Raw genomic sequence first — 8,467 nt, forward strand, 5'->3', positions numbered from 1 at the left:
GATCACTTCACCAATTTCTGGCACCGATATCCTACAGGAGAATCACAGTGAAAATATCAAACAATTGTTTGAATTGTTTGACTGTCATAATTTATGCGAACTTTCTGTTTATATCGTTAAACAGTTTGTCCATCTACAACTTAAAAGTATACAGTCCATTTAAAAATACATACATACATACATACATACATACATACATACATACATACATACATGCATGCATGCATACATGCACGCACGCACATACATACATACATACGTACATACGTACATACATACAAACACAATACATACATACATACATACATACATACATACATACATACATACATACATACATACATACATACATACATACATACATACATACATACATACATACAAACATACATACATACATACATATCAATCACAAAAGGTAAATGGCTAAATGCTGTCTTGTGAGACTTACTTTTGGTTAAATACACACATTCCGTCTTCCACCCCTGCTCTATCCTCCCAACCAAACGATATTGGAAGCACAAGCGAGAGTACTGCGACGAGAGGAAATCGCAACATTGTTGCCGGCGTGTGTCTGAGAGCGAAAAGATGCATGATGACCAGACGAACAACTCTCAGGCCTCCTTGCTTTGTACCTCCCAGATATTATACATACATGGAAGTCTGTCAGTCCGGTTGGCATTGTGTACAAGTATAGTTTCTGAGGTTCACATGAGAGAAAATGCACTTATTTGTGTTTCAAAGCCTTTGATAGTTTTGTTTTGATGAAAATGGCACCGTTTACAAATTCCTAAACCACCTCAGATGACACTGTAAGATTTAAGGTCAAAGCATTTGACTTGTTTATGGTTCAATATTTTGAAAATGAATTTCAAACGGAAGTCATGCATTGCATACTTTGAATAACAATGTAATATGAGCAAATTGGTCGGTTCATGACTTCTTTTGACAAATATGGGATATATAGCTTATCGAACTACGCTTAAGACGCCATCATGAAATTCATTAATTGTCCGTCAAAATTTAAGTTACTCGCAACTTTATAGACTAGGTTAATTTTGATTCCTGCGCAACCAAACGTTCATCTATACATCTGGTAACATATAGCGTCTCCTCGCGGCACTACGAACCCAACTAACATCGATATCGTCCGAATCAAACTGCATTAGCAAAATATATTATGTCAACTTCGTACCTTCCTATGTAAGCCACGAAGTACCGAATCGGATGATCAAAACTGATGACTTACTGGCCAAATATTTGGAATAGTATTTCGGAAACGAGTGTTTTGAGGCGCGGAAACATTGCACGGGCAAATTATTGTCATTCAGCTCTCAAACATCCTGCCCTCGGAAGATTTTCTCTAATGGCTCTAAACTATACACATGTTTTATTTGATGAGTTCTCTATCACATTACAGTTTACTTGTTCTGTTAACAACACTAACCACATCCTCTTCAGTCAAACATTCAAAATTCTCCATCCGAAAATATTTAGGTTATTTGGCACAGAGCTTAATGCTTCCATAATTTTCTCCGTTTACACTGCCCAGGGATGCTGGTAGGCCAAGGCTTCCCACCATTATTAACATCTAAGTTTAATTTTAAAAATGTTTTTACTCGCCAAAAGGAAAACACTTTACATGCCATTTGCAATATTCTGCATCAACAATTTTCTTAGTCGGCAAAACTGGCGTATTGTAGGTTTTCGTTTTTTTAAATCATGGGGTCTCAGTGACCACAAATTTTAATCGTTTCAGATTAGAAAACAACTTGAACTTCACCATTTATCTACAAAAAAGTAAATCAACAGAATATACATCCATGTGCCCCACGTACATCTATTGTCAATCAAATCGAATACATTATCCGGCATATAATATTTTATACCTCTCTGTAATATTCAGTGTGCAACTTAATATCGAACTTTTAAGTTCCATATTATTCTCTAGACGATTTTAGGGAGGAAACGTTTTGGTTCGTTTTGGAAAGTACATGTATGTTTACTCAAGCCTATAGTTGCCTTGAGGGTTTTAGTCTAAGTGTGTGCTAAATTTGATTGTCTCATAAACATGATTGTACATTGACTTTTATAAATGTAACAACTTTAGACATATTACGCCTAAACATTACATGCAACAAAAGTGCTTCGGGTCCTCAAGGATATTTATATGCTTAATATGCAGCTTTTGCTTCTAAATGTTTTCCGCGACAACCTATACCTTCTGGAAGACAGTGGGACAAAGGCACAATTTTGTCATGACCATTTAACGTATAGCCATGCCCGGTTATCTCTGTGTCTTGTTAACGTTTACGGTAAAAAATTAGGCATGATATTCTAAGATAAAACGTTATATGTTCTGAGTTTTGAGGGTTCCGGAAGTCAATTTTACTTGCAATTTCACCAAGTAAAGAAATTTCTGCCCCGAAACGATTACGTCGCCGACATTAAAATTTGGAGAGATTTCAGGAACATGGATATTTTGGGTGGCTAAATTCAGGAATGGTATCATTAATCGTTTAATGTTATCCTACTTTAGTTCCATTAAAACGCTAGTCATTTTTTGTTTGAGCGACAGCAAACATTACAGGGTCACAAAGTACGGCGTACCTCCAAATAGGCAGTGATAAGCGCTTGGCCTGACAGCGAGATGTCGCAACAGCTGTTGACATGGTGGCTCCGCGTGTAAACAAACCGAATGACCGCGACTCTTCCCGCTCTGTTCCTGCGAGATCGAAATCAGCATCATTTTGTTAAAGAAAAAACACAACAACAGACATTAGACTGGGATATTATCGAGAAAAATATAGTTCTCTCCACCCAGTTTCCACAAAAAACAACAACGAATATACACGAGAAACAAAAGTCCAAATGATGTATAACGTTGGTTAAAAATCAAAATGAGGCCATCACACACGTAGCAGGAATAATCACACAACCGGTAACAAGAAAAACGAAAGAATTACTAGAAACCAACACATGATGGGTGCTTGTATAGATACGAGAATACCGAACACAAGATAGATCACACTGGTCTAAATATATCGCTTCTAACATCCCTTTGTGAAGAACAAGATCAACTCAATCATACATTAACATAAATCAAACGATAAATTATCAAAACGACAAATATTCATAAAAGACACGTTGAAACCAGTCTATTGAAACACCAGGTCTGTCTACAAAGTCATAGCTCAATACAAACTCTTAAAATGATAAACTAGTGCTCTAGTGAAACTTCACTTCCGGTATAGTAATGCACCTCGAAAATGAAAGACCTAAACTTTTGCTCAGACTTTCCTCCAGGAATCTTTCAACTATTCTCTTTCAAATTCAAGAATAAAAATTGGAGGTCATTGTGCAAATTTTGGTACAAGAGAAACAAATTACCCAACATTTACCGATGTCTCAAAATTCAAAATCAACTTTATAGAGAAAATAAAATTTTCGATTTTCAAAAAAATAAGACGGTAAAAAGTTTTCTTACTACGCGAAGAGCTTTAAAATGAAACTGAAGAAGTGGTAGATCAGATAAGATTGTAAAAGTGAAAGAGTCCGAATATAAGGCGCGTTCTACTTTTAAAACACGCTGGCAATGGTCGAAAGTTCATTCAGGAAAGTTTGAGCAAATGTTGAAGTCTTTCACTTTCAAGGCACGTACACCTTTGAGCAGAGACTTGAAACCTCAAAGCACAGCACGGCAGCAGTATTGGAATCGGCTTTTGATATTGGTACCATTGCCAAGTTCAACGATATACGGACCTCCAAACAGAAAGGTTTACAAAGTTTGCTCATGGAAACTGTCAATGGATAAAACATTTGGAGTCACCGTGCTTATTTGGGGATTTGACAAACAAATTACATAAACTGTAATGGAGTTCTAAATTCAACTCGGCCGCCATACTGTGTATTTATTAATTGCTGGGGTGTTGTTAAAGCTCCATAAGCTGTATCTTTTGGCTATTTTTTCCGAACTTTTGTTTTGTGGTTTCCCTACACTTTCTTCATTGAATCCCTAAATTGTAATTTAATGCCAAGTATTTAGCATATCAACACAACCTATATGAGTATAATCTCCATTGTTATTGTTGAAAATTGTATTCAAGTCCGGACTAGAATTCATTTGTAAACAATAAACAATGATCATTACACACATACAAGCTGTGTTGACAAAAAGAATACTCAAACTTTCAGCACGACAAACAGATTAGGGTCAGACACGGTAGTTGATGTACAGAAGCAGAATACTGAAAAACTTGCCACAAGTTACAGCTTATGTCCATTTAAATTTTCAATTTCGCAAGAGCAGCACGGTGAAATCTTCATTTTCGCTGCATGCTTCAAATTGAGTCCACACAAGCAGGCTACTGGAACTTAAAGGGAGGTGCTGTCGGAATAGACGATGTTCCGCTGATTGCGAGATCTCGCGAGACTTTAATACATGCCCGTAGAAACAGGTTTCCAGCTTAGTAATACAAGTCAAACTTTGTATGGAACTAGAAAACGTGCAGAACTGAGCAAAGATTGCAACTTCATATATTTTATGCAGTGTTAACGTAATTAGCGACTTGTCCTGTTTTACGCAGTGTGTTCTGTGTTGCGAGAACGCGTCCACTGCGAACCATATATTCTCGCGATATCTCGGAATGTCTCGCGCGGTTCGGAACATGGTCTATTGCCCGTGTGCAATTTTCTTATTTACAAACGATGTATTTCATGCATGATATCTAGATGCATCACGCCAACAGGTGCAACATTTAAATTCTACGATATTCATTGTTAACAAACATGTTTTAACTTTCATCAATCGCCAACACATGTACCCAAGATACAGTGTTTACATCGGTCGTAGGGGGTTCCTGGCAACCTTTGAGTAGAGTTTCGACGACAGCCTCCTTTTAAAAATTCGACATGATGTTCCTGAAGTACGTTCTACCTCGACACATTTATACCTACGGCATAGGAAATAAAAGTAATAATGGTATCTGACACTAAACAATGACCAGAAAGAGAAAAATAAAATCAATTGAGGATTCTAATGAATGTTAAAACTTTCTCCTTCTTTGCGGTTGCAAATATTGACCTCGCACATCATAAAACTCTTTACGACATAAAACCATGTTCGACAATTCTTCATGATCAATTTCAATCAAGTCCAGTAAGTGGGTTGGAACAAAGTGAGATATAGCGGGCTTGATGAAGGAGCTACCATATGCACTCCAATGCTACTCAACCTCTTGGTTTCCTAGTGCCTCATGTAGTCTTGAACAAGAAAAAAAGATCCACCGTATCGATTACCACCGCACAATTACATTAAATTGACTTCACCTTTGCTTTGCCTTGCTTGACTAAGCACATCGTATTTTGAAAGGTCTTGGATATGTGTGCGTTTTAGTTTGTTTGGTCTTTTCGAATTTATTTTACTTTAAATTTTCACATTTGTATAAATTTTAATAGTATCTTATCTCATTTTAATTTACAACAATCGGATAGGATCATTGCATTTTAGTGCACTATGCGTGGAGGGACTGCGCCGCGCCACTAGCATCATTGAAGTGTAGAGGACCAAAGCGCCCTCAATAGGCTATTATCGATTTCCCTCCGGGCGGTTTAAAACGGCTGTGAATGGCAAATGGGAGCAAATTTCTTTCCAGAGCAGACGACATTGTTAATCAGAAGAAAGAATTTCCAATATAGCTAGTGTTCAAATAGCCCACGGCGACACTCAATGGAAAAACAGAATGAGGTGTAGTGCATTGCATTCCAATGAACTGTGTCCATGCATTCACGTCAACTGAAACCCCTTTTACTTTTACCAGCTACGCATTTCCGTTCTTGTAAACATTGACATACGGACGGTGCAACGTGTTGCGAAAAGCAAACATTAAAATATGAAATAAAAACGATCTTTGCTTTACATTAGCAACACTCTGACATTCCAGTAGAGCGTGGAATACATCAAATGCATGAACCGAGGCTATTTTTTTGAAAAAGGACAAGACGGTGCAAATACAAACTTGTTGGACTTCCTACGTTATACGTTGAGACGTTTGAGCAACTTAGAGATGTCTTGACATTCTACGGAGGACTAGAGAAATTCAAGAAAACGCGAACACCTTCCAAGCAGAAAAGTTAACCTGACAAATTCACTTCATCGTTGAAAACGGATAAAGAAGAAATGAAGAAATCTACTTTATACACAAGTAAGTTTATTTCAAAAATAAAACGTGAGTAAGTATCAAAAGGTCAAAAAACATTTCTGTAAATTCTCCCCGGCCAATATATTGGGATGTTCGACCTACCTTATTACTCGGTTTGCATAATATAATTTCCAATAACTACTTCAGTCTGTTAAACCACAGCTTTATTTAGATCCATGTATGTTTCTCGACTTCTTACCTTTCATCACAGTGTGATTACCTGATAAGCAAGTACTTTTTAATTGACCACTACATGATAGGATTTAGAAGGATGCCGAATATCGGACATTTTTATTCTATTCAAGCATGACGCTTCTATATGTGAATCTCTTAATAATACTGTGGTTGCATATATTTTAAAAGTTCAATACATATGTGTATATGTTACTGAGATCATAACTGTTTTCAATGTATGTATGTATGTATGTATGTATGTATGTATGTATGTATGTATGTATGTATGTATGTATGTATGTATGTATGTATGTATGTATGTATGTATGTATGTATGTATGTATGTATGTATGTATGTATGTATGTATGTATGTATGTATGTATGTATGTATGTATGTATGTATGTATGTATGTATGTATGTATGTATGTATGTATGTATGTATGTATGTATGTATGTGTGTGTATTTATAAATACACACTTGTATTATATATATATATATATATATATATATATATATATATATATATACAGTTATGATCTCAGTAACATACATATCATAAATCATATCTATATCATATCAGTATATTGATGGGATGGTGCAAAGAAAGTGATTTGATTCGTCAATATGTGAAAATAAGCTTGCTATAATCGCAATATGCCCTGGTTGTAACACGCACGAGCTCTTATCTAGAGAAAATTTCCTTTTTTAACATTTCAAGCCAGAATTTCTATATGCTGTTACGATATAATAGCGATAAATCACACCAAGCAATGGGTATGCCACTCGGTTTTGACCAGTTCACTTCATATATGCACGAGCGATAGCGAGTGGATATATGAAGTGAACTGGTCGAAATCTCGCGGTGTGCTGTCGCTGTGTGTGGTTCATTGCTTAATCACATCACAGCATAGCACAGAACAGAACGACACACAAAACCACATCACACTACATGACACCATGTCACATCACACCACGTTACATTACACTACATGACACAATGCAATCAAATTACACCACGCCAGACCACACCATAATAACTCAAATCAAATCAAATCAAATCACATTACATCACTATGACGTACAATAAATCAAGTAAACTTCTATAACTTCAGGTCATGTCGTAACACCACAATACAGCTGAGATGATAAGCTTTCGCGCAGTTGCGCAGAGGAGAATGGAAAAGGTACTTTCAATTGAAAGTTGCAACTTACAGTATAAAGTAGAAATATTTTAATAAAATTAGCTTTTGGACAATCAGGATTCTTCCAAACAGGTGTTGATTGCCTCGCAGACTACACGTACGGCAGATGGCTGAGACCCGGCTACCTGGAGAGTACTGTGTAGTAGGATGGCTACTATTTTATGTATACCATCCAAAAGAAAATATTGAAGTCTTTTTATGTCATTTTAAATTATAAAGCTATCCCAATAAATGGAGGCAGGGATCGGGAAATTTGATGAGGCATTCACAAAGCATTATGGGATTGTGTGATGGCGGCGACTATATGGTCAAGTGAGTTTTGTGTTACCGTACTGCAGTCACACAAGCGTATCAGAGAGACGTTTGCGTCGGCATTGGGCGGCCTACTGTGCGAGTGATAATTTTCATGCCATATGTAGTGTCATGAATCATGATCATGAAATAGCGTGATATTTATACCTGTTTATCATCAATGCTGATGTCTGAATCATCATCATCATCATCATCATCATCATCATCATCACACCAGATATCGTTGTCCTCGTCGTCGTTAACTTTTAGGGCAATCGACAATGCCAACGTCATGTTACCCAGCACAATAATAGATAATTAAATTTCGATAACAATGAAAATTGTACGCGTACAGAACAAGTGTGAAACAGATATCTGGAAAAAAGCTACCATTTTAAGATAGCACTCAACACACGCCATTGGAAAGTGATGCAAGTTTCTAGCGGAATAACAACGAACCTTTTCTCTATTCAGAAAACGTTAATATTCGTCTCGAATGTAGACGTGCAGCGAACAATTTGGAATGATTTTTGCAGTGTTATTTTATTAATATCATGCAACAATTACAGGAGCAAAAATGGTAAAGTCGAATGAAAC

This window comes from Ptychodera flava, assembly GCF_041260155.1.
Source record: "Ptychodera flava strain L36383 chromosome 23 unlocalized genomic scaffold, AS_Pfla_20210202 Scaffold_24__1_contigs__length_23054250_pilon, whole genome shotgun sequence".
NCBI classification, from domain to species: Eukaryota; Metazoa; Hemichordata; class Enteropneusta; family Ptychoderidae; genus Ptychodera; species Ptychodera flava.